At 40.1% G+C, this 12,342-nt stretch overlaps 1 protein-coding gene across 1 annotated transcript in view; it reads right to left on the bottom strand.

Moving 5' to 3' along the window:
* Positions 1-12,038, bottom strand: part of LOC148089726 (protein ELFN1-like) — a 109,786-nt gene extending 97,748 nt beyond the window's left edge. The window contains exon 1 of the mRNA XM_087809624.1: positions 11,820-12,038. The gene's annotated coding sequence lies outside the window, so the exon portion shown is untranslated. The remainder of the gene's footprint in view (positions 1-11,819) is intronic.
* Between the last annotated feature and the right edge of the window lie 304 nt (positions 12,039-12,342).

The following is a 12,342-nucleotide window of genomic DNA, read 5'->3' as shown; positions in this document are numbered from 1 at the left end:
AGACAAACACAGGAGTTCCAGAAAATCAGGGAAAAACACAAATAAAAATGTCTTAAGATGTTTCTTGAAGGAGTCAGTAGATCATCAAACACAGAGATGGTTCCAAAGCTTAGGAGCAACAGTCTGGAAGGATTTCTCTCCTCTGGTCCTGAACCGTGTTCAGGAACCATCAGTAGATTCTGATCCACAGACCTCAGAGCCCGAGCTGGGGTGTAAGTCTGGATCAGAATCTACTGATGGAAGGTCTGACCATGAATAGATCTGAAAGCAAGATCCAGAATTTTAAAATGGATCCTGAAAGAAACTGGCAGCCAGTGAAGAGTTTTAAGGATCGGGGAAATGTAAGTTCTCTTACTAGAGTGGCTCAGAATTCTTGAGTTTTGTATTTACTTCAGGCAGCTCCTTCTTTTATATAGTATAAGTATAAACATTATTTTTGAAGTAATTCAATTCGTTTTTATTTGTTAATTTATTTCAAAATTGATAATACAATCCCAAAATATTAAATTTTGTGATGACTTATCTTCTGAATTGTCTATGTTGCTGGAGGGAATCTGTCCACGATATCTGACAGAAAGTACATTTTATTCATTTTACGAGGATTATATAACGACAGATCTACAGAGTGACCATTTGGATTAAACACAAAGAAACTAAATAAATAGAATAAAGCTCCTTACACGGCCCAACACTGACAACGAACACCTCAACTCCCCATACGTCATTCAACGTTTTCATGAATTCCTACCACAGATGCAATGCCAAAAATACTGTTGTTCACCACGTACATGAACCTCGAAGGTTTAATTCCTTCTCCAAAGTTTTTGTACCGACATTCTGTTTCTTCAAACCGTCCATCATCCCCAGCTTTGTCTCCACACAAGCTATTTTCTCAACAGTAAATTTCACGAGTAAGGAGTGGAGAGTTGGGGGCAGCCAAGCAGCGTCTCAGCAGGGGGATGAGAATTGCCATTTGGAGTAGTCGCGTGTTCAAATACTTCAATTGGACTCGCCTTGTTTCGGTGTGAAATAAATCAATCGCCTTCTTCTTGTTTATCATTTCTTCCTGCTCGCTCTGTCGCTCATTAGCAATGTATGCTAACACACAGTTGTATTAGCATTACCGCGCCAGATGGTTGACTCAGTTTAAAGATCAATGTCCTTGTTTGTACGGCGAACTGTAAAGATGCTAGTATTAAATTACGTAAACAACATGGATTCACAACCCTGTCCTTGTAGTTTCTGAATAAGAAGGAGGTCCAGGAAGCTTTATTTATCTTAAGAAGCTTTTATTTGTTCAGGCTTTTCCTTGATTTTCTTGAACTCCTGTGTTGTTCTCTGTGTTATCTTGACCTTTAAAATATATACTTTATTGAATATTGTTTTGATTGTTTAAGCGCTTTGTGACCCTGGTCTGGAAAAGCGCTATATAAATACAAATTACTTACTTACTTACTTACTGGCCCTGCAACCTGGCTGCAGATAATCATAGGGAGGGATATGAATAATGTAAGACAAGGAGCTTTAGCGGATATGAAACAAGTGTGTGGGTCTATTTGTGTGTGAGAAAGTGCTCACAAAATTCCTAATTACAGTTCCCCATAGTAGGGAGTGTGAGCTTCCTGAAATGCTAACTAGCTTCCTACTGGGAGTGTTTTATTATTCATAGTGTGCTAGCACGAGGGTGCGTCGGAGAAGGTGCCAGCTACAGCGAACACTTGGCTATCACACGGATGATTTGTTGGAGGGTTAGAATCCTGTACGACACGGAAAGATGTCGATACCACTTGATACTCCTCAAAGGGTTTGACGGGTTTCTTTGTGATTGACGGTTCCTCATCGCTCACCCTGTGGAGCTGGGATAGACTCTTTGGTTTTGAAGTATCGGGAGTAGGCTGAAAAATATTTATTTTAAGCACACGAGATGTGAAGAAATACATCAGGCGAAAACACCCACAACCGTCAAGAATGTGCGAACCCAGCATGCGCACTATTGGCAGGTCGTGTTTTTTTCACCCTTTGTTCGTTATGGCCTCGATACAAAGCTGTGAAGTCTGCATTTCAATCACAACGTGCATAACTGCAAAATAGACAATTTGCCAACAATACAGCGCAGGCATCATATTCCGAGTCTCCATATTCCGACGAGTCAGCGGGGAGGTGACTTGCTCACCATGCATGCAGATTCGCTTCTACGCCACGGGGGGTTTCCCCTCTCAAACAAGATCAACGTTATGACAAGAGACAGTGCCAGCTCTTCGCAACACAATGTTTAATAACACGCAGCGGAAATGCTAAGCTTTGACATTTCGCAAAAGATGAGGAGAAACTCTGAAATTCAGCAGGAGACTTAGGCCACTACCCTGCTGCTGAGGAGTCCCTGGTTGGGGTCTTGAAAATGCAAGCATTTATTAATGTATTCCGAAATTTTAACGCTTGTGTTTCAGAGCATAGCATGGTAGATTCTCTTCGTTACTCGAACAAAGTACAAACACATTTTACGAAGTGCTGCTTTAAAGGAAACGGCAGTTTTCTTCTATATGTACCCCAGGTGTTTTTGCTCTTTCATGATCTTTGTGTAGCCTGTAACAGACTGGCGTCCTGTCCAGGGTGTCCTTCCCTTAACGTCTGAAGAAACTGGGATAGGCTCCAGCCCTCCTGCGACTGTCATAAGGGAATAAGCTGCATGAAATGAATGAATGTCTTGTGCTTTTTTGGGTTTGTAGAATTTATGTATTGTTCTCTACAATTCTACACTCTACAAGATAAATATTAAATTCAATTCAATTTTATTTAAAGTGTCTTATCATAACAAAGATATCTCAAGACACTTTACAGTTGAAGTAAGACTATAGTTGATTAAGGAAAAATAGATCCCAGCAATTCAACAAAGAGCAAGAAGCGAAACACTGTGCAGTGAGCTATGGCGAGGAAAAACTTCCTTTTAGAACGCAGAAACCTTGAGCGGAACCAGACTCATTGTTGACGGCCTCTTGCTTCATCACACGCTCCATCCTCAACAAGACCCTACAAAACAACTCTATTCCTGGACATTCCATATTTTCACGAAGGGGAACTCGTGCTTCACTTTCAGCTGCCAATATTTCCAATAAAAACATATGTCGTATGTTGAGAGGTCAGTTTGTCTAAGTTACTTATCACCAAAAGCCAAAAACTGACTGTCCCCGACCGTTTTTGGTAGACTTTACTAAGAGTGGACAAATAGGGTCGATGGTGGTGCAGATACCTGTGTCTGGACCAAAGGTATCTGCACCAGCCGCCACAGTACCGTTTTAGACATCAGAAAAAGTAACACAAGTAAGTCCACCTTTTGCTCATGTCCCGAAAAATTGGTTCTAAACTCGCTGGATACACAAGACGTGACTGGGGGAAAAGGGACCCGAGGGGAATCTGGTCGAGAGAAATTTGCAAAAAGTGATATCAATATCGTGATATCTTCAAGTTACAAACGAGGCTTGGTTCCTCACTAATAAGATGGTTTCATATAACACTAGTCATGTTGCAGTCTTACAAAAAGGTAAGTTACTTTAGGAGTCCAGCTTATGGATTGACAGTTTACATGTGCTGCCTTGGCTTCGGTGAGATCCTCTGGGCGGCACAAATTCATACAGTCAGGTAGATTGTTCGTGATGTCCCCTGGCTCTTGTAGTGAGGTCGGGATTTGGGTCCAGCCATCCATCACTGTGAGCACAAGGCATGCAAGGGAAAAATGGCCCGTTGAAAAAAAGACTAACCCAACGAGATAACAAACTAAAAATCCTCCTAAATTGAAATGTTATTAAAATATTTTATCATATATTATCTAAAAAAATGATATATTTTTACATTGAAATATAAACTATAAATATAGATAAACAAGGAATTTATACATGTTGTTGACCATGTTGTCATTTTGAATATTTTAGTGGAGGTCCATCTTTCAGGGCATAGTTAAATATAGAAAATTAATTTGCTCATTTCAATAATTGTGCTTCTTTAGTTCCTCACCACGACAGGCAGAAACCTCCAGAGAACCAGACTCAGTGCGGGTGACTTCTCTAACCAGTCGGACCAAACACAAAAGTGAACACACACAATCATCGCCGATACAAGCGAAAATACACAGCAAAAGTCCAACGCGACTCCCTTGTGTATCAATAAAGTTCTATCTATCTATCTATTACTAGAGAAAACGCCAGGAGTGATGCCTCCTCGTACGTCTCTAGTAGACCATCTTTAAAAAAAAAGTTCATCTTGCAGAAGCATTGATGTTGATATCGAGGGAGAAGAAACTCCTTTTAATAATTGATGAAGAAGTTAAGAGCAACAACTGGACCCGTCATCACAGACATGAATCCCATCACTCTCTGTTCGCTGTGACAGTCGCTCTGTGGTTACGTTGTCATGTTTCATTACATATTACGCCATTGCTTCTGACTCTGGGAACAAATTGTTGGAGGTTTTGCATATTATTCTTGATGTGCCTTTTGTGTCCATTCAATTACCTTTTTTATGTATTGCATCCATCTTTGTTGTACATCATACGATTCGTATCCTCAGGTTTGTTCGGCCGTCTTTCACACTAATCATCCATCTATTGATCTGCTCAACAACGCATCCATCCAGACAATCATCCCATTTGTTCAATTTCCTCCAACCATTGGGCTGTTCCTTCACCTATAACTATACTACTGTATTGTTCATTCACTTATTTTCAAACCACCCATTGATGATTCCAGATCACTTCACGCATCAAATAATTGCGTGTCCACACTTGCGATAATCTGTAAAGGAATTTGTCCATAAAAGTCTTGGGATCGCCATGGTTTCAGATTCAATATCTTCTTCCAGGATAACAGATACAATTGGCCTCTTTTGGTTATTAAGGCCCTCATCTGGAGGAACCACTGCTCGAGGAACTGAGGCCTACACAGAAGGTTGTTTTGAAGCTTCTGGTGTAAGTTACTGTTCATCATCGGATTTTGAAAGGTGACAGAACTTTCTCATGAACTTATTTTTACTCCAGTTCTCGCTCCAGTGATAGTAGTTCTTCATGTTTTCAAAGTGCAATGATGTTTTTTTTTTGGATCTTCTAATGAAAGTGCTTTTCAAAAGTACTTAGCTTTTTTTCCAGGTGGTCCTCTCTGTTTCTTAGTCAACTCAGGCTTCATTCAGTGGAAGTTGAGGAGGCTCAGCTCGCCCTCCACAACAAAGTCCTGATACTTTTCCCACATTCTATGAACCCTCAGTGGTGAACGAGATCACGAGACACTTGAGCACGACTGCCACACTGCCTCCTTCAAAGTGGAGTGGACGTTTAACTCGATTATCCTAAAAGAACAATACATCGGGTTGTATAAAACATGGTTCTTTCGGGCTTAAACAGAGCAACAAGCATAAGATTAGGATCCAACTGTACGCAGACCGACGTCCATGCATGCTGCAGCGTCAAGAGCCTTCCACGCTTTTTTGGAGACATTTTATTTCCATCTATTTACTGACCTCATTAATGTTCCCAGAATCCAAACTGAGCTGTGCGGGAAGCGCTGAAACAGAGAGCCTGTTGAAGTGCTCTCTTCCTGGGCCGCGACAGCGCTAATGCAGGATGAAAGCAGGATTGAGCGACCTCAAGATGGCCGGTTAAAGACAGGGGGGGTTTGAAGTGGGACTCCAGATCTCAGAGGCCAAGTGTTTCCCACACATATCGTGAGTCTGTGGAGAGTTTCGGTCGGACATGGACCAGGGACGTGCGGTGAGGCTCATGGCTGGTGAGGCTCTGGAGTTACAATCGTAAGATCTGAAAAGATCGTCCTCATCCACGATTCATCAAACAGCAAGGATGATATTGCTGAATATTCCATCCACACAAGAACATACAGTATATCTTCTCAATATATAGCGTATATGAAGGTTGTGTATCAAACAATAGGCTGAAAATGTAGTTGTCAACTATAACAATAATAATATAATTTATTTGTTGCGATGTTTATATTCATTTCTAATAATACTATAGTTAATATTATCTTAAAGGGCTACAAAGTAAAAAAGATGAAATTTTGCAATACAAATGGGTTAAAACAAAGAAAAACATCCCATCAAACAAAAAGATAATTATAATAATTATGGGTACAAATTTGAATGAAAATAAATTAATGTTTTTAGAACAATTTATAACAATTGGGGGGATGGAGTTTGTCAGGTAAATGCGTCACTTTTTAAAGCCACATAAAAGAGGATCTGAACTTTGTTTGACATTGACGATCGTGATATTCTGACAATAAAACACAGTGAATGTGTCTAAATGTATAGTTAACCTTCCACCTTTGTTATAAAATTCATGAAACACATAGTTTGACCTCTCTGAGCAGGACTTTCGATTACTGTTGGAAACATGTTGCATTATTATTCAAGTAAGTAAGTAAGTTATGGTTATTTCTAAAGTGCATTTCTAGAAAGTATTAATAAAATCTCTACATTTTCTCTTACATGAACAATTCCGAAAAAAAATTGAATAAATCTGTACTTTAAGTTTTCTGTTTCTTTGTGATGATAAAGCTTCAGAATAAAAGCAATTTTTGCACCTTTTTAAAACAATCACTCACATTCTCTGGTTCTTCTGTTTGAGCTAATGCAACATGACATGATTGCCCCTAGAGGTGAGGCTCAGTATTGCGGTGAGGCTGCACTTTATTAAGGGATCGAAAATACATGTCAGACTTCGCACAGACTGTAGAGAGTCTGTATAACAAATATTTACAAATACGCACATCACATGACCCAGTTTGTGTTAGATCTCACAGTCACAAGTGAGCCGTGACTCACACGGACATTTCTGCACTGGATCTGATCATCAACACTCAAACTCAGCCATTTTCACTCAACAAAATGTTACAAATGTTACAGGAAAATGAATGAAAGTAAAACAAATGAAACAGCCAGTCTCTCCACCTCCACCTATCTTTGGTGTCCTCCCTTATCACTCCATTTCGTCTTTCAACTCATCCATAAACATAAACGATTGTCAACATTATCTTCCTTCTTCCAAGATATGTCTCACCACCACATCGCAAGACCATGTGACCTCCCTTACTCTGTCTACGAACTTCTGTCCCTCAGATATACTCATTTCTGAATATCATGAAAACCTGAAAGTCTTTAGTAATTAAGTAAGTAATAGTTCTTTGTAAAGTGCGTTTCTAGACCAGGGTCACAAAGCACTTTAACAATAAAAAATAATACACAGTTCAAATATATACTTTAAGAGATCAAGACACATAAGAAAAACACAGGAGTCTCAGAAAATCAGGGGAAAGCACAAATAAGAATGTCTTAAGATGTTTCTTAGGAGTCAGTAGATCATTAAACACGGAGGAAGATCGTTCCAAAGCTTAGGAGCAACAGTCTGGAAGGATTTCTCTCCTCTGGTCCTGAAGTTCAGGAACCATCAGTAGATTCTGATCCACAGACCTCAGAGCCCGAGCTGGGGTGTAAGGCTGGATCAGATCACTGATGGAAGGTCTGACCATGAATAGATCCGAAAGTAAGAACCAGAATTTTAAAATGATCCTGAAAGAAACTGGAAGCCAGTGAAGAGATTTAAGGATCGGAGAAATGTGAGTTCTTCTACTAGAGCGGCTCAGAATTCTCGCTGCAGAGTTTTCAACTGCAGGCAAGACAGCACCTTCTTGTTTAGTCAGAGCAATGGTGTTCTTCTGTTTATTTTTTATCTTTTTATGCTGCCAAACAAGGCAAGCATTTGAAGTGTAAAATGGTGAGTCTATCCCCGGTGGGATTGAGTCGCAACAACAGCCGTTCAAGCTGTTCCTACAGTAGTTGAATCTGCACCTGAGTTTCTACTTGAGTGTTATTTCTGCTCAAGAATATCAGCTCTTTCAGCCTCTTTGCATCAAAATCATTTGAGATTCAGGATTCAAGATGAATTGTATTCCCTTAACGGGGTAGTGGAAACCCATGCAGCACGGGAAGAACATACAAACTGCACCTGTACCTGCGACCTTCATGCTGTGAGACCATCTTCTCTAGGTAGAAAAGTTTTCCTAAAATACAGAAATTCAACGTATTTCAAAGTAAAGTCACGTCAATAATTTGCCTCAATACCCTTTTTTCGCCTCATGCACGCCATTGTACGTACACACTTTATGTACAGTAGCCCTACAGTAACACAACATAACACTGACAAAGTGAACTTTTTTGATGTAAAATTCATGTTTGAGTCTGTTTTTGTTTTTTTGTAAAAACCGTTAAACTATCGTGACCATTTCAAAAATGGCTCCAGCATCTGTTCAGACAGAAATAAGAAAAACAAAAAATCTAAACTGGCACTTTTAAAGGTTGTCAAATCAAATCAATCAAATTGAAATCAATATGTAGTACCAAACCAAAAAACATAATTACTTGACAAAGTCATTGATGTTCCAGCTTCGTCCAGCTAGAGAGTGAAGTATTCGTCACTAACACATTTATATAATATGTGTGATTTTCCTGACCCACTCTTAGCGACCAACCTTGAGCGTCTCTACTCGCTTTCCTGTGTCATAGTTACCTTTAACACATGAAAAAAAAAACATCTATCGAGAAAATAAACCAAACGAGTGTTTTTCCTCCGAGGCGTCCAGCTGGGGACGTGTGGATGTCAGGACTGATTGACAGTCGGCTGGCTGGCGCCCAGAGCGCCAGAGGGTTGGGGGTTGGGGGGGGGGGGGGGTACACGTTGTCGTAAACAAACTGCTATTGCTAAAAGTCACGGGCGGGCCATCTGTCACTGGAAGGGTGAGGAAAATTGCGGAACCCATTTCTTTACACTTGGACTTCCTGGTTTTCTTTTGATCATTCCACATTTTGAAAGACTGCAAATGAACTGCTGCACAAACAGGAAACATCAACCCTGGAGACAGTCGTTTTTTTTCTCTTTTTTGACTCGAGTATGTAACTGTACGCTTGGTTACAGTTTAACCAAAACTAAGTTTAGATGTCTATAATCCCACTTGGTGAGGTCATCACAAAAATGGATCATTTCCAATACGATTTTTCTCCGACAAAAGGTTCAGAGAGAAATCAGTCGCACAGAACAACTGAAAACTATTTAGTTAGCATTCCTGGCCTGTGTGTGGCGCTGTAACGTTCTTGAAAAACACAAGAGCTCGAATTATTCAATCATAGAGAGTAAAAATGAAATTATTGTCGGTCCTGGTGAGACGTGATGGAAAAGTAGGGCCAGTGTTTAGAAAGTTCTCTTTCGATGTGAACTAGTTCAAAGTTCACTGCACCAGTTGTGTTCTAGTTCAGTTCATGGTTCATAATTCAGTTTTTTTTTTAAGTTCACAGCTCCAAGAATTAATTAAAGAGTTATTTTTTTCGATGAGTTGCTACGAGGTCATTTTATTTTTACTTATTATTTCCAAAGTCCATTTATAACCAAAGTCAGTAATTACTGTATTATATTTGTTTTAACAAATTAAAAATATTCATCAAATTTATCATCATAACATGAACTATTTTTATTAAATTTTCATTTTCATTTACTGTCAGTTTTGTAAAAACAACACAGAAATTGTTTGTGTTGTTGTGAATGACAGACAGAATGGAATAAATAAAATAGATTTGCACAAAATAAGATGAATAAAATACAATAAAATAAGTGACTCTAACATTTAAGTGGACGAATAACAATTAAATAACTAAAGAGTCCATGATCAGGATCATCTCATTTGAACCTTAAAAAAAACAGGTTTACATCACGGCAACATGTCTGTCTATTCAGTCACAGCAGCAGTGATGCGTTCAAGGTCCTGACGTACAGATGTTTCTTTTTAAAGTCGACGGCAAGTCTGCAGCTTCGACCTCGTCATGAAACTAAATGATTATAGAAAGAATTCATGACACTTTGCCGACTTCATGCTGCTGTAGCTTCACCTGCTGCTCTTTGTTTTGATGACGTTTGTGCGTCACTGCTGTTGCCAGATCAGTTGTTTTCCTGCCACACATTAATACCTGTTCACAGTGCGTTTGAGCAGGTTTCTGCATGAAAGTCTCTAGAAATCTGGCAACCAACCGGACTAGGATGAACAAAGAGAGCGAGATGTTCCCGGACACCAGAATGAACGAGTTCACAGAAGCGTTAATACTCCAAGATCAGTTCACGTTCGTCCAAAATATGAACTAGTTCATGAACTATCAATCAATGAACTAGTTCAGAACGACCCTGAGTAAGGCTATAAGTGATAGTTTTCAAAGCATTTTCTGTTTCGTTGAAAGACAATAACACAAGGGCAATTTCGTTGTTTCAAAAAGTTCTTTCTACTTGGGTTATCTCAGGGTCAAAGTGACCCAAAGGCCCGATAACGAATATTTTTGTGGTATCCCTTGTGTTGTTGGAGGTCAGGTCACCTTGACCCAGAGGTGACACAAGGGTTAAGAGTCTCCGGTGATTTACTATTCTTTCAAGACTACTGGTGAACATCTGTCTCGCCTGCAGTTGATACAAAACTCTGCAGCGAGAATTCTGAGCCGCTCTAGTAGAAGAACTCACATTTCTCCGATCCTTCGAATTCTGCATTTGCCGCCAGTTTCTTTCAGGATCAATTTTAAAATTCTGGTTCTTACTTTCAGATCTATTCATGGTCAGACCTTCCATCAGTGATCTGATCCAGCCTTACACCCCAGCTCGGGCTCTGAGGTCTGTGGATCAGAATCTACTGATGGTTCCTGAACACGATTCTGGACCAGAGGATAGAAATCCTTCCAGGCTCCTTCAAGAAACATCTTAAGACATTCTTATTTGTGCTTTTCCCCGATTTTCTGGGGCTTTTGTCTTATGTGTCTTGATCTTTTAAATAATCTATTTTAACATTGTATTGTTTTTGATTGTTCAAGCTCTTTGTGACCCTGGTCTACAAAAGAACTTTACAAATAACCATTACTTACTGACTTACATCGGATCTTCCCTGTGGTTTCACTCACGTCATGTTTTTAGATTCAGCTCAACAGACATCAACTCTTCATCATAAATGAATACATCATCAAAGCCAAACCTTGAATCTTGATGAGGCGAATATTCATGTAATCACCGAGACACTCATCATCCACTTATATTTCAAGTTATACTTTCTAATGAGATCATATTAAAAAAAAGTTACATCTGCTCTCTGGATGAAGTCATTTCCATTTTCCAAGGTCTCTTCTTTAATTAAACACCACAAGTTTCAACGATTGACATCATATTTAAACAGTGAAAAATGTCTGCATTGTTGCACCAGTGATGTTGATCAGGTCAAATATCCTCTTTTCTTTTATACCCAAAAGGTGATTGTTGTTCTTAACTTAAAGTTATCAAATATTGACCTTATGATAAAGATAATACAAGATTAAAGAAAAATAATTTTACATCTATAAACGATTTACAGGAACAGCTCCTGTGGATCCAAAACAGCTGCTGCTGAGAGAATATTTGAACGAGAAAAATCTATAGTAGTTTGAGATGAAAATTCGTTTCTGTGCTGATTTTTAATTTTCCCAACCAAATTTTTTTTGAAGGGAAAGAGGCTGAGACCGGTTCGCTGTCCATGGTGCTGAAGTCTGCTGGCCTGGTCCCGGGACGCGGATCTCCATGATATGTTCGTGGAAATACTACATTTTGAACGATGACCTCGCGTGTTGACGGTGCTTTAAACGGAGAGCAGCATGAACACACACACACACACACACACACACACACACACGCACACACACACACACAAACAGGTTGATTCAGAGACGCCCGCTGACGCAACTGCTGAAGTTGAATCGTGCGCAGTTGTTACCTGGTCCAGATGTGGAGCTCCAGATGTGGATTCTCGGGCTCGTCCAGCTCCTCTCCTTCAGGCGTCAAAGGTCTTAGCCATGCTCTGATGTCAGGGGTCCCCGAGTCTCCCCCGCGGTCACGCTGGAGAGCGGGTGACCGGCAACAGATCCACAGTGAGCGGCGGCAGCAGAACTGTGGAGACTCGCCAGATTTTTTTTAAAGGATGCAAACTGGTGTGATGCTGCTTCTCTTCTGTCTCGCTCTCTCTCTCTTTCTCTGTCTCTCCTCTGCCTCTCACACTGCGTCAGGATCTACACCCTCACCCTCCTCCCTCTCTCTCGCTCTCTCTCTCTCTCTCTCTCTCTCCTTCACCGGGACAGACGGTGATTAATTCGCTGTATTTCGGTTCTTCTTCTTCTTCTTCTTCTTCTTCTTCTTCTTCTTCTTCTTCTTCTTCTTCTTCTTCTTCTTCTTCTTCTTCTTCTTCTTCTTCTTCTTCTTCTTGCTGCTCTGATCGTCTCCTCTGAAATGAAACCAGCCAG

Source organism: Callionymus lyra, chromosome 1, assembly GCF_982586985.1.
Source record: "Callionymus lyra chromosome 1, fCalLyr1.hap1.1, whole genome shotgun sequence".
NCBI classification, from domain to species: Eukaryota; Metazoa; Chordata; class Actinopteri; order Syngnathiformes; family Callionymidae; genus Callionymus; species Callionymus lyra.
Note: the sequence above shows the minus strand (reverse complement) of the source record. Positions and strands in the feature narration are given on the sequence as shown.